Below are 27,068 nucleotides of genomic sequence, written 5' to 3' on the forward strand. Positions count from 1 at the left end.
TACTTAATGTTAGATCCCTTACTTCAAAGGCAATTATAGTGAATGAACTAATCACTGATCATAATCTTGATGTGATTGGCCTGACTGAAACATGGCTTAAGCCTGATGAATTTACTGTTTTAAATGAGGCCTCACCTCCTGGCTACACTAGTGACCATATCCCCCGTGCATCCCGCAAAGGCGGAGGTGTTGCTAACATTTACGATAGCAAATTTCAATTTACACAAAAAAAAAAGACATTTTCGTCTTTTGAGCTTCTAGTCATGAAATCTATGCAGCCTACTCAATCACTTTTTATAGCTACTGTTTACAGGCCTCCTGGGCCATATACAGCGTTTCTCACTGAGTTCCCTGAATTCCTATCGGACCTTGTAGTCATAGCAGATAATATTCTAATCTTTGGTGACTTTAATATTCACATGGAAAAGTCCACAGACCCACTCCAAAAGGCTTTCAGAGCCATCATCGACTCAGTGGGTTTTGTCCAACATGTCTCTGGACCCACTCACTGTCACAGTCATACGCTGGACCTAGTTTTGTCCCATGGAATAAATGTGGTGGATCTTAATGTTTTTCCTCATAATCCTGGACTATCGGACCACCATTTTATTACGTTTGCAATTGCAACAAATAATCTGCTTAGACCCCAACCAAGGAACATCAAAAGTCGTGCTATAAATTCACAGACAACACAAAGATTCCTTGATGCCCTTCCAGACTCCCTCTGCCTACCCAAGGACGCCAGAGGACAAAAATCAGTTAACCACCTAACTGAGGATCTCAATCTAACCTTGCGCAATACCCTAGATGCAGTTGCACCCCTAAAAACAAAAATAATGTCTCATAAGAAACTAGCTCCCTGGTACACAGAAAATACCCGAGCTCTGAAGCAAGCTTCCAGAAAATTGGAACGGAAATGGCGCCACACCAAACTGGAAGTCTTCCGACTAGCTTGGAAGGACGGTACCGTGCAGTACCGTAGAGCCCTTACTGCTGCTCGATCATCCTATTTTTCTAACTTAATTGAGGAAAATAAGAACAATCCGAAATTCCTTTTTAATACTGTCGCAAAGCTAACTAAAAAGCAGCATTCCCCAAGAGAGGATGACTTTCACTTTAGCAGTGATAAATTCATGAACTTCTTTGAGGAAAAGATTATGATTATTAGAAAGCAAATTACGGACTCCTCTTTAAACCTGCGTATTCCTCCAAACCTCAGTTGTCCTGAGTCTGCACAACTCTGCCAGGACCTAGGATCAAGAGAGACGCTCAAGTGTTTTAGTACTATATCTCTTGACACAATGATGAAAATAATCATGGCCTCTAAACCTTCAAGCTGCATACTGGACCCTATTCCAACTAAACTACTGAAAGAGCTGCTTCCTGTGCTTGGCCCTCCTATGTTGAACATAATAAACGGCTCTCTATCCACTGGATGTGTACCAAACTCACTAAAAGTGGCAGTAATAAAGCCTCTCTTGAAAAAGCCAAACCTTGACCCAGAAAATATAAAAAACTATCGGCCTATATCGAATCTTCCATTCCTCTCAAAAATTTTAGAGAAGGCTGTTGCGCAGCAACTCACTGCCTTCATGAAGACAAACAATGTATACGAAATGCTTCAGTCTGGTTTTAGACCCCATCATAGCACTGAGACGGCACTTGTGAAGGTGGTAAATGACATTTTAATGGCATCGGACCGAGGCTCTGCATCTGTCCTCGTGCTCCTAGACCTTAGTGCTGCTTTTGATACCATCGATCACCACATTCTTTTGGAGAGATTGGAAACCCAAATTGGTCTACACGGACATGTTCTGGCCTGGTTTAGATCTTATCTGTCGGAAAGATATCAGTTTGTCTCTGTGAATGGTTTGTCCTCTGACAAATCAACTGTAAATTTCGGTGTTCCTCAAGGTTCCGTTTTAGGACCACTATTGTTTTCACTATATATTTTACCTCTTGGGGATGTTATTCGAAAACATAATGTAAACTTTCACTGCTATGCGGATGACACACAGCTGTACATTTCAATGAAACATGGTGAAGCCCCAAAATTGCCCTCGCTAGAAGCATGTGTTTCAGACATAAGGAAGTGGATGGCTGCAAACTTTCTACTATTAAACTCGGACAAAACAGAGATGCTTGTTCTAGGTCCCAAGAAACAAAGAGATCTTCTGTTGAATCTGACAATTAATCTTAATGGTTGTACAGTCGTCTCAAATAAAACTGTGAAGGACCTCGGCGTTACTCTGGACCCTGATCTCTCTTTTGAAGAACATATCAAGACCATTTCGAGGACAGCTTTTTTCCATCTACGTAACATTGCAAAAATCAGAAACTTTCTGTCCAAAAATGATGCAGAAAAATTAATCCATGCTTTTGTCACTTCTAGGTTAGACTACTGCAATGCTCTATTTTCCGGCTACCCGGATAAAGCACTAAATAAACTTCAGTTAGTGCTAAATACGGCTGCTAGAATCCTGACTAGAACCAAAAAATTTGATCATATTACTCCAGTGCTAGCCTCTCTACACTGGCTTCCTGTCAAAGCAAGGGCTGATTTCAAGGTTTTACTGCTAACCTACAAAGCATTACATGGGCTTGCTCCTACCTATCTCTCTGATTTGGTCCTGCCGTACATACCTATACGTACGCTACGGTCACAAGACGCAGGCCTCCTAATTGTCCCTAGAATTTCTAAGCAAACAGCTGGAGGCAGGGCTTTCTCCTATAGAGCTCCATTTTTATGGAACGGTCTGCCTACCCATGTCAGAGACGCAAACTCGGTCTCAACCTTTAAGTCTTTACTGAAGACTCATCTCTTCAGTGGGTCATATGATTGAGTGTAGTCTGGCCCAGGAGTGGGAAGGTGAACGGAAAGGCTCTGGAGCAACGAACCGCCCTTGCTGTCTCTGCCTGGCCGGTTCCCCTCTTTCCACTGGGATTCTCTGCCTCTAACCCTATTACAGGGGCTGAGTCACTGGCTTGCTGGGGCTCTCTCATGCTGTCCCTGGAGGGGGTGCGTCACCTGAGTGGGTTGATTCACTGTTGTGGTCATCCTGTCTGGGTTGGCGCCCCCCCCCCCCCTTGGGTTGTGCCGTGGCGGAGATCTTTGTGGGCTATACTCAGCCTTGTCTCAGGATGGTAAGTTGGTGGTTGAAGATATCCCTCTAGTGGTGTGGGGGCTGTGCTTTGGCAAAGTGGGTGGGGTTATATCCTTCCTGTTTGGCCCTGTCCGGGGGTGTCCTCGGATGGGGCCACAGTGTCTCCTGACCCCTCCTGTCTCAGCCTCCAGTATTTATGCTGCAGTAGTTTATGTGTCGGGGGGCTGGGGTCAGTTTGTTATATCTGGAGTACTTCTCCTGTCCTATTCGGTGTCCTGTGTGAATCTAAGTGTGCGTTCTCTAATTCTCTCCTTCTCTCTTTCTTTCTCTCTCTCGGAGGACCTGAGCCCTAGGACCATGCCCCAGGACTACCTGACATGATGACTCCTTGCTGTCCCCAGTCCACCTGGCCATGCTGCTGTTCCAGTTTCAACTGACCTGAGCCCTAGGACCATGCCCCAGGACTACCTGACATGATGACTCCTTGCTGTCCCCAGTCTACCTGGCCATGCTGCTGCTCCAGTTTCAACTTCCACCTGACTGTGCTGCTGCTCTAGTTTCAACTGTTCTGCCTTATTATTATTCGACCATGCTGGTCATTTATGAACATTGAACATCTTGACCATGTTCTGTTATAATCTCCACCCGGCACAGCCAGAAGAGGACTGGCCACCCCACATAGCCTGGTTCCTCTCTAGGTTTCTTCCTAGGTATTGGCCTTTCTAGGGAGTTTTTCCTAGCCACCGTGCTTCTCCACCTGCATTGCTTGCTGTTTGGGGTTTTAGGCTGGGTTTCTGTACAGCACTTTGAGATATCAGCTGATGTACGAAGGGCTATATAAATAAATTTGATTTGATTTGATTTGATTTACACTACTGAAACTACAATACAAAAAGAGTAAGTCGGGGAAAATATTAGGAATGCCCACAAGTCTACCTCACATAATATCCCAAATTGAGTACCACAGAAAGAGCCATTATACCCATTAAAAACTAGCGGTCAAACAGGAAAATGGTTCCAATCGTTTTTCCACCATTCATATTCCCAACGGGGGATTTTAAAAACACTTGAAATAAGGGCTGTGTTTCTTGTCAGCTTACCCTGGCATGGTAAACTATTTGAACCATTATGGACCTCAGATCACACGTAGCAGGAATGTATTCAGAGCGCCCAAGCTAGCCATGCATGCAGAGTGCGTTACGCGACTAAAAAAGGTACGTCTGAATAGCAAATATTGAGAAGTGCGAAGGAAAAGCATGAATTCCGAAATTGGGACCGAGTCCTAAGTGAATAGGCTTACTGTCCAATTTTTTAAAATATGTTTCCGCCCGGTCTCGAACCGGGGACCTTTCGCGTGTTAAGCGAACGTGATAACCACTACACTACGGAAACCTAATGAGTGGAATTCAAAGGGTGTGGCTGACTTTGGCTGGGTGGGACATTTATCGCTCTCAGAACCTAATGAAATCAGAAATTACTTAGTCCATTAATTAAGCAATAAGGCTTGAGAAGCCGGGAATTATTGTGTGCCGCCGGCTCTTGGAAGAGGCTTGGTGGTTCAAAACTTCTTCCATTTAAGAGTGATGGAAGCCACTGTGTTCTTGGGTACCTTCAATGCTGCAGAAATGACCAATCATTTGAATTTACCACAGGTGGACTCCAATCAAGTTAAAGAAATATCTAAGGATGATCAATGGAAACAGGATGGACCTGAGCTCAATTTCCAGCCTCATAGCAAAGGGTCTGAAAACGTATGGAAATACGTTTTAAAATATTTTTTTCATTAATAAAAACTATATGTTATCGCTTTGTCATTATGGGGTATTGTGTATAGTACCCATTAAAAACTAGCGGTCACATCAAGCAGCTGTAATGACAGAAAACAATGTACATTTTTGTTTGTTTTACCTTGGATTATATTGCCATTTATTTGGATATATCCATTATAATGACCCTGATAAATGAATTTGCCTGGCTCAGAGAAGCTGTCAGTCTGGTCACATTCATACAGATCGCACGGAGGAGGTCCCCCAAAAAACGGCAACATTGATCCACAGGTCGGAGAGGTAGACAGCAAGGTTTAGACAAATCTCAACTGTTTCAAACCAAATGTTAGGCTCTGGGCATTGGGAAATATTGAATATTACAAAATGTTTCCGCCCGGTTTCGAACCGGGGACCTTTCGCATGTGAGGCGAACGTGATAACCACTACACTACGGAAACCTAATGTGTGGAAAACTAAGGGTGTGACTGACTTTCACGTGTGAGGCGAACGTGACAACCACCACACTACTGAAACTACAATACAAAAAGAGTAAGTCGGGGAAAATATTAGGAATGCCCACAAGTCTACCTCACATAATATCCCAAATTGAGTACCACAGAAAGAGCCATTATACCCATTAAAAACTAGCGGTCAAACAGGAAAATGGTTCCAATCGTTTTTCCACCATTCATATTCCCAACGGGGGATTTTAAAAACACTTGAAATAAGGGCTGTGTTTCTTGTCAGCTTACCCTGGCATGGTAAACTATTTGAATCATTATGGACCTCAGATCACACGTAGCAGGAATGTATTCAGAGCGCCCAAGCTAGCCATATATGCAGAGTGCGTTACGCGACTAAAAAAGGTACGTCTGAATAGCAAATATTGAGAAGTGCGAAGGAAAAGCATGAATTCCGAAATTGGGACCGAGTCCTAAGTGAATAGGCTTACTGTCCAATTTTTTTAAATATGTTTCCGCCCGGTCTCGAACCGGGGACCTTTCGCGTGTTAAGCGAACGTGATAACCACTACACTACGGAAACCTAATGAGTGGAATTCAAAGGGTGTGGCTGACTTTGGCTGGGTGGGACATTTATCGCTCTCAGAACCTAATGAAATCAGAAATTACTTAGTCCATTAATTAAGCAATAAGGCTTGAGAAGCCGGGAATTATTGTGTGCCGCCGGCTCTTGGAAGAGGCTTGGTGGTTCAAAACTTCTTCCATTTAAGAGTGATGGAAGCCACTGTGTTCTTGGGTACCTTCAATGCTGCAGAAATGACCAATCATTTGAATTTACCACAGGTGGACTCCAATCAATTTAAAGAAATATCTAAGGATGATCAATGGAAACAGGATGGACCTGAGCTCAATTTCCAGCCTCATAGCAAAGGGTCTGAAAACGTATGTAAATAAGTTTTTTTTTAAATATTTTTTTCATTAATAAAAACTATATGTTATCGCTTTGTCATTATGGGGTATTGTGTATAGTACCCATTAAAAACTAGCGGTCACATCAAGCAGCTGTAATGACAGAAAACAATGTACATTTTTGTTTGTTTTACCTTGGATTATATTGCCATTTATTTGGATATATCCATTATAATGACCCTGATAAATGAATTTGCCTGGCTCAGAGAAGCTGTCAGTCTGGTCACATTCATACAGATCGCACGGAGGAGGTCCCCCAAAAAACGGCAACATTGATCCACAGGTCGGAGAGGTAGACAGCAAGGTTTAGACAAATCTCAACTGTTTCAAACCAAATGTTAGGCTCTGGGCATTGGGAAATATTGAATATTACAAAATGTTTCCGCCCGGTTTCGAACCTGGGACCTTTCGCATGTGAGGCGAACGTGATAACCACTACACTACGGAAACCTAATGTGTGGAAAACTAAGGGTGTGACTGACTTTCACGTGTGAGGCGAACGTGATAACCACTACACTACTGAAACTACAATACAAAAAGAGTAAGTCGGGGAAAATATTAGGAATGCCCACAAGTCTACCTCACATAATATCCCAAATTGAGTACCACAGAAAGAGCCATTATACCCATTAAAAACTAGCGGTCAAACAGGAAAATGGTTCCAATCGTTTTTCCACCATTCATATTCCCAACGGGGGATTTTAAAAACACTTGAAATAAGGGCTGTGTTTCTTGTCAGCTTACCCTGGCATGGTAAACTATTTGAATCATTATGGACCTCAGATCACACGTAGCAGGAATGTATTCAGAGCGCCCAAGCTAGCCATGCATGCAGAGTGCGTTACGCGACTAAAAAAGGTACGTCTGAATAGCAAATATTGAGAAGTGCGAAGGAAAAGCATGAATTCCGAAATTGGGACCGAGTCCTAAGTGAATAGGCTTACTGTCCAATTTTTTTAAATATGTTTCCGCCCGGTCTCGAACCGGGGACCTTTCACGTGTTAAGCGAACGTGATAACCACTACACTACGGAAACCTAATGAGTGGAATTCAAAGGGTGTGGCTGACTTTGGCTGGGTGGGACATTTATCGCTCTCAGAACCTAATGAAATCAGAAATGACTTAGTCCATTAATTAAGCAATAAGGCTTGAGAAGCCGGGAATTATTGTGTGCCGCCGGCTCTTGGAAGAGGCTTGGTGGTTCAAAACTTCTTCCATTTAAGAGTGATGGAAGCCACTGTGTTCTTGGGTACCTTCAATGCTGCAGAAATGACCAATCATTTGAATTTACCACAGGTGGACTCCAATCAAGTTAAAGAAATATCTAAGGATGATCAATGGAAACAGGATGGACCTGAGCTCAATTTCCAGCCTCATAGCAAAGGGTCTGAAAACGTATGGAAATAAGTTTTTTTTTAAATATTTTTTTCATTAATAAAAACTATATGTTATCGCTTTGTCATTATGGGGTATTGTGTATAGTACCCATTAAAAACTAGCGGTCACATCAAGCAGCTGTAATGACAGAAAACAATGTACATTTTTGTTTGTTTTACCTTGGATTATATTGCCATTTATTTGGATATATCCATTATAATGACCCTGATAAATGAATTTGCCTGGCTCAGAGAAGCTGTCAGTCTGGTCACATTCATACAGATCGCACGGAGGAGGTCCCCCAAAAACGGCAACATTGATCCACAGGTCGGAGAGGTAGACAGCAAGGTTTAGACAAATCTCAACTGTTTCAAACCAAATGTTAGGCTCTGGGCATTGGGAAATATTGAATATTACAAAATGTTTCCACCCGGTTTCGAACCGGGGACCTTTCGCATGTGAGGCGAACGTGATAACCACTACACTACGGAAACCTAATGTGTGGAAAACTAAGGGTGTGACTGACTTTCACGTGTGAGGCGAACGTGATAACCACTACACTACTGAAACTACAATACAAAAAGAGTAAGTCGGGGAAAATATTAGGAATGCCCACAAGTCTACCTCACATAATATCCCAAATTGAGTACCACAGAAAGAGCCATTATACCCATTAAAAACTAGCGGTCAAACAGGACAATGGTTCCAATCGTTTTTCCACCATTCATGTTCCCCACGGGGGATTTTAAAAACACTTGAAATAAGGGCTGTGTTTCTTGTCGGCTTACCCTGGCATGGTAAACTATTTGAATCATTATGGACCTCAGACCACATGTAGCAGGAATGTATTCAGAGCGCCCAAGCTAGCCACACATGCAGAGTGCGTTACGCGACTAAAAAAGGTATGTCTGAATAGCAAATATTGAGAAGTGCGAAGGAAAAGCATGAATTGCGAAATTGGGACCGAGTCCTAAGTGAATAGGCTTACTGTTCAATTTTTTTAAATATGTTTCCGCCCGGTATCGAACCGGGTACCTTTTGCGTGTTAAGCGAACGTGATAACCACTACACTACGGAAACCTAAAGATGAAATTCAAAGGGTGTGGCTGACTTTGGCTGGTTGGGACGTTTATCGCTCTCAGAACCTAATGAAATCAGAAATTACTTAGTCCATTAATCAAGCAATAAGGCTTGAGAAGCCGGGAATTATTGTGTGCCGCCGGCTCTTGGAAGAGGCTTGGTGGTTCAAAACTTCTTCCATTTAAGAGTGATGGAAGCCACTGTGTTCTTGGGTACCTTCAATGCTGCAGAAATGACCAATCATTTGAATTTACCACAGGTGGACTCCAATCAAGTTGAAGAAACATCTAAGGATGATCAATGGAAACAGGATGAACCTGAGCTCAATTTCCAGCCTCATAGCAAAGGGTCTGAAAACGTATGTAAATACGTTTTTTTTTAAATATTTTTTTCATTAATAAAAACTATATGTTATCGCTTTGTCATTATGGGGTATTGTGTATAGTAGCCATTAACAACTAGCGGTCACAGCAAGCAGCTGTAATGACAGAAAATAATCTAGGTAGACTGCAAGGTTTAGACAAAATTCAACTGTTTCAAACCAAATGCTAGCCTCTGGGCATTGGGAAATATTGAATATTACAAAATGTTTCCGCACAGTTTCGAACCGGGGACCTTTCGCATGTGAGGCGAACGTGATAAACACTACACTACGGAAACCTAATGTGTGGAAAACTAAGGGTGTGACTGACTTTCGCGTGTGAGGCGAACGTGATAACCACTACACTACTGAAACTACAATACAAAAAGAGTAAGTCGGGGAAAATATTAGGAATGCCCACAAGTCTACCTCACATAATATCCCAAATTGAGTACCACAGAAAGAGCCATTATACCCATTAAAAACTAGCGGTCAAACAGGAAAATGGTTCCAATCGTTTTTCCACCATTCATATTCCCAACGGGGGATTTTAAAAACACTTGAAATAAGGGCTGTGTTTCTTGTCAGCTTACCCTGGCATGGTAAACTATTTGAATCATTATGGACCTCAGATCACACGTAGCAGGAATGTATTCAGAGCGCCCAAGCTAGCCATGCATGCAGAGTGCGTTACGCGACTAAAAAAGGTACGTCTGAATAGCAAATATTGAGAAGTGCGAAGGAAAAGCATGAATTCCGAAATTGGGACCGAGTCCTAAGTGAATAGGCTTACTGTCCAATTTTTTTAAATATGTTTCCGCCCGGTCTCGAACCGGGGACCTTTCGCGTGTTAAGCAAACGTGATAACCACTACACTACGGAAACCTAATGAGTGGAATTCAAAGGGTGTGGCTGACTTTTGCTGGGTGGGACGTTTATCGCTCTCAGAACCTAATGAAATCAGAAATTACTTAGTCCATTAATTAAGCAATAAGGCTTGAGAAGCCGGGAATTATTGTGTGCCGCCGGCTCTTGGAAGAGGCTTGGTGGTTCAAAACTTCTTCCATTTAAGAGTGATGGAAGCCACTGTGTTCTTGGGTACCTTCAATGCTGCAGAAATGACCAATAATTTGAATTTATACCCAGGTGGACTCCAATCAAGTTGAAGAAACATCTAAGGATGATCAATGGAAACAGGATGAACCTGAGCTCAATTTCCAGCCTCATAGCAAAGGGTCTGAAAACGTATGTACATACGTTTTTTTTCAAATATTTTTTTAATTAATAAAAACGATATGTTATCGCTTTGTCATTATGGGGTATTGTGTATAGTACCCATTAACAACTAGCGGTCACAGCAAGCAGCTTTAATGACAGAAAATAATCTAGGTAGACTGCAAGGTTTAGACAAAACTCAACTGTTTCAAACCAAATGCTAGCCTCTGGGCATTGGGAAATATTGAATATTACAAAATGTTTGCCCACGGTTTCGAACCAGGGACCTTTCGCGTGTGAGCGGAATGTGATAACCACTACACTACGGAAACCTAATGTGTGGAAAACTAAGGGTGTGACTGACTTTCGCGTGTGAGGCGAACGTGATAACCACTACATTACTGAAACTACAATACAAAAAGAGGAAGTCGTGGAAAATATTAGGAATGCCCACAAGTCTACCTCACATAATATCCCAAATTGAGTACCACAGAAAGAGCCATAAAACCCATTAAAAACTAGCGGTCAAACAGGAAAATGGTTCCAATCGTTTTTCCACCATTCATATTCCCCACGGGGGATTTTAAAAACACTTGAAATAAGGGCTGTGTTTCTTGTCAGCTTACCCTGGCATGGTAAACTATTTGAATCATTATGGACCTCAGACCACACGTAGCAGGAATGTATTCAGAGCGCCCAAGCTAGCCACACATGCAGAGTGCGTTACGCGACTAAAAAAGGTATGTCTGAATATCAAATATTGAGAAGTGCGAAGGAAAAGCATGAATTCCGAAATTGGGACCGAGTCCTAAGTGAATAGGCTTACTGTCCAATTTTTTTAAATATGTTTCCGCCCGGTCTCGAACCGGGGACCTTTCGCGTGTTAAGCGAACGTGATAACCACGACACTACGGAAACCTAATGAGTGGAATTCAAAGGGTGTGAATGACTTTGGCTGGGTGGGACATTTATCGCTCTCAGAACCTAATGAAATCAGAAATTACTTAGTCCATTAATTAAGCAATAAGGCTTGAGAAGCCAGGAATTATTGTGTGCCGCCGGCTCTTGGAAGAGGCTTGGTGGTTCAAAACTTCTTCCATTTAAGAGTGATGGAAGCCACTGTGTTCTTGGGTACCTTCAATGCTGCAGAAATGACCAATCATTTGAATTTACCACAGGTGGACTCCAATCAAGTTGAAGAAACATCTAAGGATGATCAATGGAAACAGGATGAACCTGAGCTCAATTTCCAGCCTCATAGCAAAGGGTCTGAAAACGTATGTATATACGTTTTTTTTTTAAATATTTTTTTCATTAATAAAAACTATATGTTATCGCTTTGTCATTATGGGGTATTGTGTATAGTACCCATTAAAAACTAGCGGTCACATCAAGCAGCTGTAATGACAGAAAACAATCTACATTTTAGTTTGTTTTACCTTGGATTATATTGCCATTTATTTGGATATATCCATTACAATGACCCTGATAAATGAATTTGCCTGGCTCAGAGAAGCTGTCAGTCTGGTCACATTCATACAGATCGCACGGAGGAGGTCCCCCAAAAAACGGCAACATTGATCCACAGGTCGGAGAGGTAGACAGCAAGGTTTAGACAAATCTCAACTGTTTCAAACCAAATGTTAGGCTCTGGGCATTGGGAAATATTGAATATTACAAAATTCTTCCGCCCGGTTTCGAACAGGGGACCTTTCGCGTGTGAGGCGAATGTGTTAACCACTACACTACGGTAACCTAATGAGTGGAATTCAAAGGGTGTGACTGACTTTGGCTGGGTGGGACATTTATCGCTCTCAGAACGTAATGAAATCAGAAATTACTTAGTCCATTAATTAAGCAATAAGGCTTGAGAAGCCGGGAATTATTGTGTGCCGCCGGCTCTTGGAAGAGGCTTGGTGGTTCAAAACTTCTTCCATTTAAGAGTGATGGAAGCCACTGTGTTCTTGGGTACCTTCAATGCTGCAGAAATGACCAATCATTTGAATTTACCACAGGTGGACTCCAATCAAGTTAAAGAAATATCTAAGGATGATCAATGGAAACAGGATGGACCTGAGCTCAATTTCCAGCCTCATAGCAAAGGGTCTGAAAACGTATGTAAATAAGTTTTTTTTTAAATATTCTTTTCATTAATAAAAATTATATGTTATCGCTTTGTCATTATGGGGTATTGTGTATAGTACCCATTAAAAACTAGTGGTCACATCAAGCAGCTGTAATGACAGAAAATAATCTATGTAGACTGCAAGGTTTAGACAAAACTCAACTGTTTCAAACCAAATGCTAGCCTCTGGGCATTGGGAAATATTGAATATTACAAAATGTTTGCCCACGGTTTCGAACCAGGGACCTTTCGCGTGTGAGCAGAATGTGATAACCACTACACTACGGAAACCTAATGTGTGGAAAACTAAGGGTGTGACTGACTTTCGCGTGTGAGGCGAACGTGATAACCACTACATTACTGAAACTACAATACAAAAAGAGGAAGTCGTGGAAAATATTAGGAATGCCCACAAGTCTACCTCACATAATATCCCAAATTGAGTACCACAGAAAGAGCCATAAAACCCATTAAAAACTAGCGGTCAAACAGGAAAATGGTTCCAATCGTTTTTCCACCATTCATATTCCCCACGGGGGATTTTAAAAACACTTGAAATAAGGGCTGTGTTTCTTGTCAGCTTACCCTGGCATGGTAAACTATTTGAATCATTATGGACCTCAGACCACACGTAGCAGGAATGTATTCAGAGCGCCCAAGCTAGCCACACATGCAGAATGCGTTACGCGACTAAAAAAGGTATGTCTGAATATCAAATATTGAGAAGTGCGAAGGAAAAGCATGAATTCCGAAATTGGGACCGAGTCCTAAGTGAATAGGCTTACTGTCCAATTTTTTAAAATATGTTTCCGCCCGGTCTCGAACCGGGGACCTTTCACGTGTTAAGCGAACGTGATAACCACTACACTACAGAAACCTAATGAGAGGAATTCAAAGGGTGTGACTGACTTTGGCTGGGTGGGACATTTATCGCTCTCAGAACCTAATGAAATCAGAAATTAATTAGTCCATTAATTAAGCAATAAGGCTTGAGAAGCCGGGAATTATTGTGTGCCGCCGGCTCTTGGAAGAGGCTTGGTGGTTCAAAACTTCTTCCATTTAAGAGTGATGGAAGCCACTGTGTTCTTGGGTACCTTCAATGCTGCAGAAATGACTAATCATTTGAATTTACCACAGGTGGACTCCAATCAAGTTAAAGAAATATCTAAGGATGATCAATCGAAACAGGATGGACCTGAGCTCAATTTCCAGCCTCATAGCAAAGGGTCTGAAAACGTATGTATATACGTTTTTTTTTAAATATTTTTTTCATTAATAAAAACTATATGTTATCGCTTTGTCATTATGGGGTATTGTGTATAGTACCCATTAACAACTAGCGGTCACAGCAAGCAGCTTTAATGACAGAAAATAATCTAGGTAGACTGCAAGGTTTAGACAAAACTCAACTGTTTCAAACCAAATGCTAGCCTCTGGGCATTGGGAAATATTGAATATTACAAAATGTTTCCGCAAGGTTTCGAACCGGAGACCTTTCACGTGTGAGGCGAACGTGATAACCACTACACTACGGAAACCTAATGTGTGGAAACTAAGGGTGTGACTGACTTTCGCGTGTGAGGCGAACGTGATAACCACTACACTCCTGAAACTACAATACAAAAAGAGGAAGTCGTGGAAAATATTAGGAATGCCCACAAGTCTACCTCACATAATATCCCAAATTGAGTACCACAGAAAGAGCCATAATACCCATTAAAAACTAGCGGTCAAACAGGAAAATGGTTCCAATCGTTTTTCCACCATTCATATTCCCCACGGGGGATTTTAAAAACACTTGAAATAAGGGCTGTGTTTCTTGTCAGCTTACCCTGGCATGGTAAACTATTTGAATCATTATGGACCTCAGACCACACGTAGCAGGAATGTATTCAGAGCGCCCAAGCTAGCCACACATGCAGAGTGCGTTACGCGACTAAAAAAGGTACGTCTGAATAGCAAATATTGAGAAGTGCGAAGGAAAAGCATGAATTCCGAAATTGGGACCGAGTCCTAAGTGAATAGGCTTACTGTCCAATTTTTTAAAATATGTTTCCGCCCGGTCTCGAACCGGGGACCTTTCGCGTGTTAAGCGAACGTGATAACCACGACACTACGGAAACCTAATGAGTGGAATTCAAAGGGTGTGACTGACTTTGGCTGGGTGGGACATTTATCGCTCTCAGAACGTAATGAAATCAGAAATTACTTAGTCCATTAATTAAGCAATAAGGCTTGAGAAGCCAGGAATTATTGTGTGCCGCCGGCTCTTGGAAGAGGCTTGGTGGTTCAAAACTTCTTCCATTTAAGAGTGATGGAAGCCACTGTGTTCTTGGGTACCTTCAATGCTGCAGAAATGACCAATCATTTGAATTTACCACAGGTGGACTCCAATCAAGTTAAAGAAATATCTAAGGATGATCAATGGAAACAGGATGGACCTGAGCTCAATTTCCAGCCTCATAGCAAAGGGTCTGAAAACGTATGTAAATACGTTTTTTTTAAAATATTTTTTTCATTAATAAAAACTATATGTTATCGCTTTGTCATTATGGGGTATTGTGTATAGTACCCATTAAAAACTAGCCGTCACATCAAGCAGCTGTAATGACAGAAAACAATCTACATTTTTGTTTGTTTTACCTTGGATTATATTGCCATTTCATTGGATATATCCAGTACAATGACCCTGATAAATGAATTTGCATGAGGAAAAGGAAAAGCATGAATTCCGAAAATGGGACAGAGTACTAAGTGAATAGGCTTACTGTCCAATTTGTTAAAATGTGTTTCCGCCCGGCCCCGAACCAGGGATCTTTCGCGTGTTAGGCGAATGTGATAACCACTACACTACGGAAACCTAACAAGTGTAAGGGAAGTCCCCCCTGAAGTGGAAAAAAATGAATGGCAAATCATTGGCATCGGACAAACCATATACACATTGGTCAATACCATCCAATTCGGCGTTGATTCATGCAAAGTTGATTGCAAATGCCAAATGGCAATTGCAAGTTGTAAAATTTCAAAAATCCAACAGGTGGCGAGTGCGCTCCACTGTGGTTTTTCATATTGGAAATGGACCTCAAGTCAACATCCAAAAGCAAAATTTTGAAAAAATGATTTTTTTTGTCAAAAATTATCACCCCTTAAAAAAGTGCTTTCTGGACCGTTTTTCGAAATTCTTTAGATTTTTTTGTCAATTACACATGTGTAAGAACTGTATGAATATACTTTTGTCCAATTTTATTAGCATACATTTTTTTTTACATGCGCATAAGAAATATGTTTTGTCCATTTGCAATATGATTTCATAGGAAGTCAAAAGTCAAAAGTCAAAAATATCAAAATTTTGTAAAAAACTTCACACACCCTTGAAAAAGTGCTTTCTGGACCATTTTTCAAAATTCTTTGCATTTTTGTGTCAATTACACATGTATAAGAACTGTATCAACATACTTTAGTCATATTTTATTATCATCATTTTTTTTTACTTGTGCATAAAAGGCATATGTTTTTTCCATTTGCAATATGATTTCATAGGAAGTCAAAAGTCGAAAATGTGAACTTTTATTTAAACTTATCACCCTCGTAAAAAAGTGCTTTCTGGACCATTTTTCGAAATTGTTTCGATTTTATGTCAATTCATCATGCTTAAGAACTATATGAATATACATTTGTAAAATTGTATTATCATAATTTATTTTTACTTGTGCATAAGGAATATGATTTGTCCATTTGCAATATGATTTCATAGGAAGTCAAAAGTCAAAGTCAAAAGTCACTTTTTTTGGGGCCAAATACCATAAGAAATTTGACATGCTCAAAAATCCTGCAGAAATGCAAAATTGACTGGCCTGAAGAACTCGGGATGGCCGGGCAGTGATAGTTGTTCCTTTCCATCACTCGTTGTGTTGATTTCATCATGTCCATTTGGTGATGTTTTTTCACTATAGAATCATATTGCAAGTGCATGTACATTTGCAATATGGTTCAATGGGCATTTACCATAAGAAATTTGACATGCTCAAAAATGCAAAATTGACTGGCCTGATGAACTCGGGATGGCCGGGCAGTGATAGTTGTTCCTTTCCATCACTCGTTGTGTTGATTTCATCATGTCCATTTGGTGATGTTTTTTCACTATAGAATCATATTGCAAGTGCATGTACATTTGCAATATGGTTCAATGGGCATTTACCATAAGAAATTTGACATGCTCAAAAATCCTGCAGAAATGCAAAATTGACTGGCCAGATGAACTCGGGAAGGCCTGGCAGTGATAGTTGCTCCTTTCCATCGCTCGTTGTGTTGACTTCATCATGTCCATTTTGTGATGTTTTTTCACTGTTGAATCATATTGCAAATGCACGTGCATTGTTGTGCAACTGGTAACCCAAAAATAAAAATATGGTGATTTCATTATGTCCATTTGTTTATGTTTTCTTACTTTTGCAAAGTCACTGTGCATTTGCAATATGGTTCAATGGGCAGGTACCATCACGAATTTGTCATGCTATAAAAATCCTGCAGGAATGTGAAATTGACTGGCCCGATGAACTCGGGATGGCTGGGCAGTGATTCTGGTTCATCTCAGTCGCTCGTTAGGGTTGATTTCAGAATGTCACTTTGGTGATGGTACCTCACTGTTTAAACATATTGCAAATGGACAAGAGTCACCAGCAAGTCACCGTCCATCAGTCAATTAGATATCATTCTGACACCAAACTGATACAAACTGACACCAAACCCACTTTTTCCAACTCGTTTAGTAGCCAACTATCACATACTTCAGAGCTGGCCCAAAATTCACAACGCCTTCGGTTCAAACCATAAAAAAAACATAAAACACGTAGTTACGTTCTAGCTGCGGGTCCATTTCTTATGTTATGTGTAGGCCTAGCTGAGGCGACCCCGAATCCCAAGTTTCGGCTCGATCGTTCATTTGGTGTCCGAGCAAAACCCTAATTGGTGCTGAAAATCCACTTTTTACATGACTTGCTACGGGGTCCTTGAATGAGCTATCGGACAGAAACGTTGGGGTCCGTCTCTATGGGCCGACACGGTCGCAATGCACCTAGTCTTGTGTCTCTGAGACTTTTCTAAATGTCGTCATTTTCGTAATGGTCAAAATGAATTGAAATCATTGCAAATGTACGAGGCTGTTTCTCGGTCCGAGAACCTTCTAGAGCCACCTAACTCACCACGCACTATCGACCGGAGGTCTAGAACAGGATTCTAAAGTTTCGGAACTCTAGGTCTGACGGTTCTTTTTTAGCTCGAACAAAGCTAACTATTGCAGTCACTGTCTGTCTCTACGCACCCCAATACGTCCCTCCATCCAAGTTGTGTTTTAGTGTGATTTATTTTTCCTTTGAAATTTTATGGGAAAAATGACTGATTTACAGTTCATGGGGGTTGCCTAATCACATCTATGAAGTGTTGGAAAGATCTGACTTTTTTAACCCCTCGAAACAGCCCCTGAGACACCAATTATGGCACTTCCGGTTGGCACAGGAAGCTATAAGTCAACACATATCCTCACTGGGGTATGCTTTTACGGAATCCTGAGTTTTAAGTCCTTACTTTAAGAATTGACTGATTTACACAGGGTTGAATGCACTATGTCTATCAAACTGCAGGCAGGGTATGAATAAACACTTTTAGGGTGATTTTAACCACTTCCGGTTGGTCCAGGAAGCTTAGAATCAACACAGGTAGACCTCATAGTGGCCTGATGGACTGTCATCGAAGACAGGTTCATACGACATTCATAACCCACATAGGCTTCAGGTTGAATTTAGGGGTGCAGGCAATGTATTCCTATGGGGAAAGAAGTCAATGCAAACTCTTTGAAGTAAACACCTTCTTTTAACTATTAAGGGTTAATGCCACACGGTCAACGTTAGGCTTGCACGGATCGGGAGGACCTTAGGAACGTACCTGAGGTCGAATTGTGCTTCTCACCCTAACGGTTCTCTCACTGTCACCCAAAAGCAAATGACGTTGTGGGGCAGGCTTCATTTTGGGCCTACTTTTCTAATGGTCGCTGCGCTTAGACCCAGCGAGCTACGGTCAAGCGGGATATCTCATTGAACTCGGCACGGCCTAGAGATTATGTTTATGCCATTGCCTGCTCTCTGTGTCTTTGAGCACCGCACTTTATCACTCCATCCTTGCTGTGTGTGTGTGTGAGAGCTTTTCTTTGACATCTGCTGGGAGAAATGACTGATTTACAGTTTAGGAGGGTTACCTAGTCACACATATGAAGTTTTGGAGAGATGTGAATTTTCTAACCCTTCAAAACAGACAGTGTGACCCAATTAAAGGCACTTCCGGTTAGCACAGGAAGCTATAAGTAAACACATGTCTTGATTGACATAGACACTTACAGAATCCTGAGTTTTAAGTCTTTAAGTTAAGAATTGACTGATCTACGATCTACACAGGGTTGAATGTAGTCATTTTCACCTTTGAAGGTTATGTACATCAAAACACCTTTTGGGTCAATTTAACCACTTCCGTTTGCTCCAAGAAGCTTAGAATCGACACAGGTAGACCTCATAGTGGTCTGATGGACTGTCATAGAAGACAGGTTCATTAGGCATTCATAACCCACATAGGCTTCAGGTTGAATTTAGAGGTGCAGGCAATGTATTCCTATGGGGAGAGAAGTCAATGCAAACTGTTTGATATAAACACCTTCTTTTAACTGTTAAGGGTTAATGCCACACGGTCAAGGTTAGGCTTGCACGGATCGGGAGGACCTCAGGTACGTTCCTGAGGTCGAATTGTGCTTCTCACCTTAATGTTTCTCTCACTGTCACCCAAAAGCAAATGACATTGAGGGCCAGCCTTCATTTTGGGCCTACTTTTCTAATGGTCGCTGTGCTTAGACCGAGCGAGCTACGGTCAAGCGGGGCATCTTGTTGAACTCGGCACGGCCTAGAGAATATGGAAATGCCATTGTAGGCTTTGTGTGTCTTTAAGCACCGCACTTTGTCACTCCATCCTTGCTGTGTGTGTGTTTCTGTGTGTGTGTGTGTGTGTGTGTGAGAGAGAGCTTTTCTTTGTCATCTGTTGGGAGAAATGACTGACTTACAGTTTATGGGGGTTGCCTAATCACACATATGAAGTTTTGAAAAGATCTGACCTTTTAAGGCACTTCCGGTTGGCACAGGAAGCTATAAATAAACTTATATCCTGATTGGGGTATGCCTTTACATAATCCTGAGTTTTAAGTCTTTACGTTAAGAACTGAGTTATTTACGGAGGGTTTAGTGAGTGTGTGTTATTTCAGAAAATCATAGAAAATCACAGAAATCTCGCAGAGCACACTTTAAAAAGATTCGTAAGAACACCCTGCAACTGGATCTGTAACCGTTGAAAAAAAACACCTATCCGTGAACATCACCAATCTGTCGTTGTACGATTTCTCTTAAATTGACACCGGAGGCTCCTTGACTTTGACGTGAAGTGGAAAAATAATTTCTCTATTTTCATTTTGGACCTTTAATCCCAGATAAATGGCCATAACTCAAAAACCGTTGAGGCCTAGACGCCATCTTGTTCGGGGCCAACTGCCCATTATGCCAAACCTACGCTCACCGAGTTTCGGCTTTGAAATATTTTCAGTTTTCGAGATAAGGCCCCGTCGTGAATCATGATGTTTTGTCCAATAGCAATATGATTGCTTATGCCCTCTTGTGGGAATTTCCGGGACAGCGGTAAAATGACCAAAATCTTATTATTTTTGTAAAACGGAAACCGAATGTCCGACAAAGTTCATTTGATGACTTCCCGGTAGGTCCGGCCCTGCCGCTCGGCCCGACGCCGTCCGCGAATTTTACAAACGATTTCGGACGTCTAGTAAGGGACCGTACATTTCCAATATGGACTTTCTCACTAACCATACGGCACCTGCCGAAATCTTCCCTTAAGGTATGGAATGTAAAGGGTGTGGCTGACTTTGGCTGGGTGGGACATTTATCGCTCTCAGAACCTAATGAAATCAGAAATTACTTAGTCCATTAATTAAGCAATAAGGCTTGAGAAGCCGGGAATTATTGTGTGCCGCCGGCTCTTGGAAGAGGCTTGGTGGTTCAAAACTTCTTCCATTTAAGAGTGATGGAAGCCACTGTGTTCTTGGGTACCTTCAATGCTGCAGAAATGACCAATCATTTGAATTTACCACAGGTGGACTCCAATCAAGTTGAAGAAACATCTAAGGATGATCAATGGAAACAGGATGAACCTGAGCTCAATTTCCAGCCTCATAGCAAAGGGTCTGAAAACGTATGTATATAAGTTTTTTTTTAAATATTTTTTTCATTAATAAAAACTATATGTTATCGCTTTGTCATTATGGGGTATTGTGTATAGTACCCATTAAAAACTAGCGGTCACATCAAGCAGCTGTAATGACAGAAAATAATCTAGGTAGACTGCAAGGTTTAGACAAAACTCAACTGTTTCAAACCAAATGGTAGCCTCTGGGCATTGGGAAATATTGAATATTACAAAATGTTTCCGCACGGTTTCGAACCGGGGACCTTTCGCGTGTGAGGCGAATGTGATAACCACTACACTACGGAAACCTAAAGTGTGGAAAACTAAGGGTGTGACTGACTTTCGCGTGTGAGGCGAACGTGATAACCACTACACTACTGAAACTACAATACAAAAAGAGGAAGTCGTGGAAAATATTAGGAATGCCCACAAGTCTACCTCACATAATATCCCAAATTGAGTACCACAGAAAGAGCCATAATACCCATTAAAAACTAGCGGTCAAACAGGAAAATGGTTCCAATCGTTTTTCCACCATTCATATTCCCCACGGGGGATTTTAAAAACACTTGAAATAAGGGCTGTGTTTCTTGTCAGCTTACCCTGGCATGGTAAACTATTTGAATCATTATGGACCTCAGACCACACGTAGCAGGAATGTATTCAGAGCGCCCAAGCTAGCCACACATGCAGAGTGCGTTACGCGACTAAAAAAGGTAAGTCTGAATAGCAAATATTGAGAAGTGCGAAGGAAAAGCATGAATTCCGAAATTGGGACCGAGTCCTAAGTGAATAGGCTTACTGTCCAATTTTTTAAAATATGTTTCCGCCCGGTCTCAAACCGGGGACCTTTCGCGTGTTAAGCGAACGTGATAACCACTACACTATGGAAACCTAATGAGTGGAATTCAAAGGGTGTGACTGACTTTGGCTGGGTGGGACATTTATCGCTCTCAGAACCTAATGAAATCAGAAATTACTTAGTCCATTAATTAAGCAATAAGGCTTGAGAAGCCGGGAATTATTGTGTGCCGCCGGCTCTTGGAAGAGGCTTGGTGGTTCAAAACTTCTTCCATTTAAGAGTGATGGAAGCCACTGTGTTCTTGGGTACCTTCAATGCTGCAGAAATGACCAATAATTTGAATTTACCACAGGTGGACTCCAATCAAGTTAAAGAAATATCTAAGGATGATCAATGGAAACAGGATGGACCTGAGCTCCATTTCCAGCCTCATAGCAAAGGGTCTGAAAACGTATGTAAATAAGTTTTTTTTTAAATATTTTTGTATTTAATAAAAACTATATGTTATCGCTTTGTCATTATGGGGTATTGTGTATAGTACCCATTAAAAACTAGCGGTCACATCAAGCAGCTGTAATGACAGAAAACAATCTACATTTTAGTTTGTTTTACCTTGGATTATATTGCCATTTATTTGGATATATCCATTACAATGACCCTGATAAATGAATTTGCCTGGCTCAGAGAAGCTGTCAGTCTGGTCACATTCATACAGATCGCACGGAGGAGGTCCCCCAAAAAACGGCAACATTGATCCACAGGTCGGAGAGGTAGACAGCAAGGTTTAGACAAACCTCAACTGTTTCAAACCAAATGTTAGCCTCTGGGCATTGGGAAATATTGAATATTACAAAATGCTTCCGCCCGGTTTCGAACCGGGGCCCTTCACGTGTGAGGCAGAAGTGATAACCACTACACTACGGAAACCTAATGAGTGGAATTCAAAGGGTGTGGCTGACTTTGGCTGGGTGGGACGTTTATCGCTCCCAGAACCTAATGAAATCAGAAATTACTTAGTCCATTAATTAAGCAATAAGGCTTGAGAAGCCGGGAATTATTGTGTGCCGCCGGCTCTTGGAAGAGGCTTGGTGGTTCAAAACTTCTTCCATTTAAGAGTGATGGAAGCCACTGTGTTCTTGGGTACCTTCAATGCTGCAGAAATGACCAATCATTTGAATTTACCACAGGTGGACTCCAATCAAGTTAAAGAAATATCTAAGGATGATCAATGGAAACAGGATGGACCTGAGCTCAATTTCCAGCCTCATAGCAAAGGGTCTGAAAACGTATGTAAATAAGTTATTTTTAAAATATTTTTTTCATTAATAAAAACTATATGTTATCGCTTTGTCATTATGGGGTATTGTGTATAGTACCCATTAAAAACTAGCGGTCACATCAAGCAGCTGTAATGACAGAAAATAATCTAGGTAGACTGCAAGGTTTAGACAAAACTCAACTGTTTCAAACCAAATGCTAGCCTCTGGGCATTGGGAAATATTGAATATTACAAAATGTTTTCGCACGGGTTCGAACCGGGGACCTTTCGCGTGTGAGGCGAACGTGATAACCACTACACTACAGAAACTTAATGCGTGGAAAACTAAGGGTGTGACTGACTTTCGCGTGTGAGGCGAACGTGATAACCACTACACTACTGAAACTACAATACAAAAAGAGGAAGTCGTGGAAAATATTAGGAATGCCCACAAGTCTACCTCACATAATATCCCAAATTGAGTACCACAGAAAGAGCCATAATACCCATTAAAAACTAGCGGTCAAACAGGAAAATGGTTCCAATCGTTTTTCCACCATTCATATTCCCCACGGGGGATTTTAAAAACACTTGAAATAAGGGCTGTGTTTCTTGTCAGCTTACCCTGGCATGGTAAACTATTTGAATCATTATGGACCTCAGACCACACGTAGCAGGAATGTATTCAGAGCGCCCAAGCTAGCCACACATGCAGAGTGCGTTACGCGACTAAAAAAGGTATGTATGAATAGCAAATATTGAGAAGTGCGAAGGAAAAGCATTAATTCCGAAATTGGGACCGAGTCCTAAGTGAATAGGCTTACTGTCCAATTTTTTAAAATATGTTTCTGCACGGTCTCGAACCGGGGACCTTTCGCGTGTTAAGCGAACGTGATAACCACTACACTACAGAAACCTAATGAGAGGAATTCAAAGGGTGTGACTGACTTTGGCTGGGTGGGACATTTATCGCTCTCAGAACCTAATGAAATCAGAAATTACTTAGTCCATTAATTAAGCAATAAGGCTTGAGAAGCCGGGAATTATTGTGTGCCGCCGGCTCTTGGAAGAGGCTTGGTGGTTCAAAACTTCTTCCATTTAAGAGTGATGGAAGCCACTGTGTTCTTGGGTACCTTCAATGCTGCAGAAATGACCAATCATTTGAATTTACCACAGGTGGACTCCAATCAAGTTAAAGAAATATCTAAGGATGATCAATGGAAACAGGATGGACCTGAGCTCAATTTCCAGCATCATAGCAAAGGGTCTGAAAACGTATGTAAATACGTTTTTTTTAAAATATTTTTTTCATTAATAAAAACGATATGTTATCGCTTTGTCATTATGGGGTATTGTGTATAGTACCCATTAAAAACTAGCGGTCACATCAAGCAGCTGTAATGACAGAAAATAATCTAGGTAGACTGCAAGGTTTAGACAAAACTCAACTGTTTCAAACCAAATGCTAGCCTCTGGGCATTGGGAAATATTGAATATTACAAAATGTTTCCGCACGGTTTCGAACCGGGGACCTTTCGCGTGTGAGGCGAACGTGATAACCACTACACTACGGAAACCTAATGTGTGGAAAACTAAGGGTGTGACTGACTTTCGCGTGTGAGGCGAACGTGATAACCACTGCACTACTGAAACTACAATACAAAAAGAGGAAGTCGTGGAAAATATTAGGAATGCCCACAAGTCTACCTCACATAATATCCCAAATTGAGTACCACAGAAAGTGCCATAATACCCATTAAAAACTAGCGGTCAAACAGGAAAATGGTTCCAATCGTTTTTCCACCATTCATATTCCCCACGGGGGATTTTAAAAACACTTGAAATAAGGGCTGTGTTTCTTGTAAGCTTACCCTGGCATGGTAAACTATTTGAAACATTATGGACCTCAGACCACACGTAGCAGGAATGTATTCAGAGCGCCCAAGCTAGCCACACATGCAGAGTGCGTTACGCGACTAAAAAAGGTATGTCTGAATAGCAAATATTGAGAAGTGCGAAGGAAAAGCATGAATTCCGAAATTGGGATCGAGTCCTAAGTGAAAAGGCTTACTGTCCAATTTTTTAAAATACGTTTCCGCCCGGTCTCGAACCGGGGACCTTTCGCGTGTTAAGCGAACGTGATAACCACTACACTACAGAAACCTAATGAGAGGAATTCAAAGGGTGTGACTGACTTTGGCTGGGTGGGACATTTATCGCTCTCAGAACCTAATGAAATCAGAAATTACTTAGTCCATTAATTAAGCAATAAGGCTTGAGAAGCCGGGAATTATTGTGTGCCGCCGGCTCTTGGAAGAGGCTTGGTGGTTCAAAACTTCTTCCATTTAAGAGTGATGGAAGCCACTGTGTTCTTGGGTACCTTCAATGCTGCAGAAATGACCAATCATTTGAATTTACCACAGGTGGACTCCAATCAAGTTAAAGAAATATCTAAGGATGATCAATGGAAACAGGATGGACCTGAACTCAATTTCCAGCCTCATAGCAAAGGGTCTGAAAACGTATGTAAATATGTTTTTAAATATTTTTTTCATTAATAAAAACTATATGTTATCGCTTTGTCATTATGGGGTATTGTGTATAGTACCCATTAAAAACTAGCGGTCACATCAAGCAGCTGTAATGACAGAAAATAATCTACATTTTAGTTTGTTTTATCTTGGATTATATTGCCATTTATTTGGATATATCCATTACAATGACCCTGAAAAATGAATTTGCCTGGCTCAGAGAAGCTGTCAGTCTGGTCACATTCATACAGATCGCACGGAGGAGGTCCCCCAAAAAACGGCAACATTGATCCACAGGTCGGAGAGGTAGACAGCAAGGTTTAGACAAATCTCAACTGTTTCAAACCAAATGTTAGGCTCTGGGCATTGGGAAATATTGAATATTACAAAATGTTTCCGCCCGGTTTCGAACCGGGGACCTTTCGCATGTGAGGCGAACGTGATAACCACTACACTACGGAAACCTAATATGTGGAAAACTAAGGGTGTGACTGACTTTCACGTGTGAGGCGAACGTGATAACCACTAATTGTCTCTGGCCCCCTCCCAGTTAGGGGGAGTGATGAGCTCTACAGCAGAGTCTCACAACTCAATCGCTGGTTGAAAACTGTTTTCTGCCCCTCCCAAAAGTTAGAATTTGTAGATAATTGGCCCTCTTTCTGGGACTCACCCACAAACAGGACCAAGCCTGACCTGCTGAGGAGTGACGGACTCCATCCTAGCTGGAGGGGTGCTCTCATCTTATCTACCAACATAGACAGGGCTCTAACTCCTCTAGCTCCACAATGAAATAGGGTGCAGGCCAGGCAGCAGGCTGTTAGCCAGCCTGCCAGCATAGTGGAGTCTGCCATTAGCACAGTCAGTGTAGTCAGCTCAGCTATCACCATTGAGACCGTGTCTGTGCCTCGACCTAGGTTGGGCAAAACTAAACATGGCGGTGTTCGCCTTAGCAATCTCACTAGGATAAAGACCACCTCCATTCCTGTCATTACTGAAAGAGATCATGATACCTCACATCTCAAAATAGGGCTACTTAATGTTAGATCCCTTACTTCAAAGGCAATTATAGTGAATGAACTAATCACTGATCATAATCTTGATGTGATTGGCCTGACTGAAACATGGCTTAAGCCTGATGAATTTACTGTTTTAAATGAGGCCTCACCTCCTGGCTACACTAGTGACCATATCCCCCGTGCATCCCGCAAAGGCGGAGGTGTTGCTAACATTTACGATAGCAAATTTCAATTTACACAAAAAAAAAAGACATTTTCGTCTTTTGAGCTTCTAGTCATGAAATCTATGCAGCCTACTCAATCACTTTTTATAGCTACTGTTTACAGGCCTCCTGGGCCATATACAGCGTTTCTCACTGAGTTCCCTGAATTCCTATCGGACCTTGTAGTCATAGCAGATAATATTCTAATCTTTGGTGACTTTAATATTCACATGGAAAAGTCCACAGACCCACTCCAAAAGGCTTTCAGAGCCATCATCGACTCAGTGGGTTTTGTCCAACATGTCTCTGGACCCACTCACTGTCACAGTCATACGCTGGACCTAGTTTTGTCCCATGGAATAAATGTGGTGGATCTTAATGTTTTTCCTCATAATCCTGGACTATCGGACCACCATTTTATTACGTTTGCAATTGCAACAAATAATCTGCTTAGACCCCAACCAAGGAACATCAAAAGTCGTGCTATAAATTCACAGACAACACAAAGATTCCT

The 27,068-nt window shown here is 41.5% G+C and overlaps 16 non-coding genes across 16 annotated transcripts; all 16 read right to left on the reverse strand.

Moving 5' to 3' along the window:
• Nucleotides 1-4,423: 4,423 nt before the first annotated feature.
• On the reverse strand, nt 4,424-4,496 carry trnav-aac (transfer RNA valine (anticodon AAC)). Its single transcript has one exon. It is a non-coding gene; the product is annotated as a tRNA-Val (tRNA).
• A 759-nt stretch (nt 4,497-5,255) lies between these two features.
• On the reverse strand, nt 5,256-5,328 carry trnav-cac (transfer RNA valine (anticodon CAC)). The gene has a single exon. It is a non-coding gene; the product is annotated as a tRNA-Val (tRNA).
• A 513-nt stretch (nt 5,329-5,841) lies between these two features.
• On the reverse strand, nt 5,842-5,914 carry trnav-aac (transfer RNA valine (anticodon AAC)). The gene has a single exon. It is a non-coding gene; the product is annotated as a tRNA-Val (tRNA).
• A 763-nt stretch (nt 5,915-6,677) lies between these two features.
• trnav-cac (transfer RNA valine (anticodon CAC)) lies at nt 6,678-6,750 on the reverse strand. Its single transcript has one exon. It is a non-coding gene; the product is annotated as a tRNA-Val (tRNA).
• Nucleotides 6,751-7,263: 513 nt separating this feature from the next.
• trnav-aac (transfer RNA valine (anticodon AAC)) lies at nt 7,264-7,336 on the reverse strand. Its single transcript has one exon. It is a non-coding gene; the product is annotated as a tRNA-Val (tRNA).
• Nucleotides 7,337-8,098: 762 nt separating this feature from the next.
• On the reverse strand, nt 8,099-8,171 carry trnav-cac (transfer RNA valine (anticodon CAC)). Its single transcript has one exon. It is a non-coding gene; the product is annotated as a tRNA-Val (tRNA).
• A 513-nt stretch (nt 8,172-8,684) lies between these two features.
• On the reverse strand, nt 8,685-8,757 carry trnav-aac (transfer RNA valine (anticodon AAC)). The gene has a single exon. It is a non-coding gene; the product is annotated as a tRNA-Val (tRNA).
• Nucleotides 8,758-9,930: 1,173 nt separating this feature from the next.
• trnav-aac (transfer RNA valine (anticodon AAC)) lies at nt 9,931-10,003 on the reverse strand. The gene has a single exon. It is a non-coding gene; the product is annotated as a tRNA-Val (tRNA).
• Nucleotides 10,004-11,178: 1,175 nt separating this feature from the next.
• On the reverse strand, nt 11,179-11,251 carry trnav-aac (transfer RNA valine (anticodon AAC)). Its single transcript has one exon. It is a non-coding gene; the product is annotated as a tRNA-Val (tRNA).
• Nucleotides 11,252-13,262: 2,011 nt separating this feature from the next.
• Nucleotides 13,263-13,335, reverse strand: trnav-aac (transfer RNA valine (anticodon AAC)). The gene has a single exon. It is a non-coding gene; the product is annotated as a tRNA-Val (tRNA).
• A 1,173-nt stretch (nt 13,336-14,508) lies between these two features.
• Nucleotides 14,509-14,581, reverse strand: trnav-aac (transfer RNA valine (anticodon AAC)). Its single transcript has one exon. It is a non-coding gene; the product is annotated as a tRNA-Val (tRNA).
• A 6,398-nt stretch (nt 14,582-20,979) lies between these two features.
• On the reverse strand, nt 20,980-21,052 carry trnav-cac (transfer RNA valine (anticodon CAC)). Its single transcript has one exon. It is a non-coding gene; the product is annotated as a tRNA-Val (tRNA).
• Nucleotides 21,053-23,647: 2,595 nt separating this feature from the next.
• Nucleotides 23,648-23,720, reverse strand: trnav-aac (transfer RNA valine (anticodon AAC)). Its single transcript has one exon. It is a non-coding gene; the product is annotated as a tRNA-Val (tRNA).
• Nucleotides 23,721-24,308: 588 nt separating this feature from the next.
• trnav-cac (transfer RNA valine (anticodon CAC)) lies at nt 24,309-24,381 on the reverse strand. The gene has a single exon. It is a non-coding gene; the product is annotated as a tRNA-Val (tRNA).
• Nucleotides 24,382-24,894: 513 nt separating this feature from the next.
• Nucleotides 24,895-24,967, reverse strand: trnav-aac (transfer RNA valine (anticodon AAC)). The gene has a single exon. It is a non-coding gene; the product is annotated as a tRNA-Val (tRNA).
• A 759-nt stretch (nt 24,968-25,726) lies between these two features.
• trnav-cac (transfer RNA valine (anticodon CAC)) lies at nt 25,727-25,799 on the reverse strand. The gene has a single exon. It is a non-coding gene; the product is annotated as a tRNA-Val (tRNA).
• Between the last annotated feature and the right edge of the window lie 1,269 nt (nt 25,800-27,068).

Source organism: Oncorhynchus kisutch, unplaced genomic scaffold, assembly GCF_002021735.2.
Source record: "Oncorhynchus kisutch isolate 150728-3 unplaced genomic scaffold, Okis_V2 scaffold986, whole genome shotgun sequence".
Taxonomy (NCBI): Eukaryota; Metazoa; Chordata; class Actinopteri; order Salmoniformes; family Salmonidae; genus Oncorhynchus; species Oncorhynchus kisutch.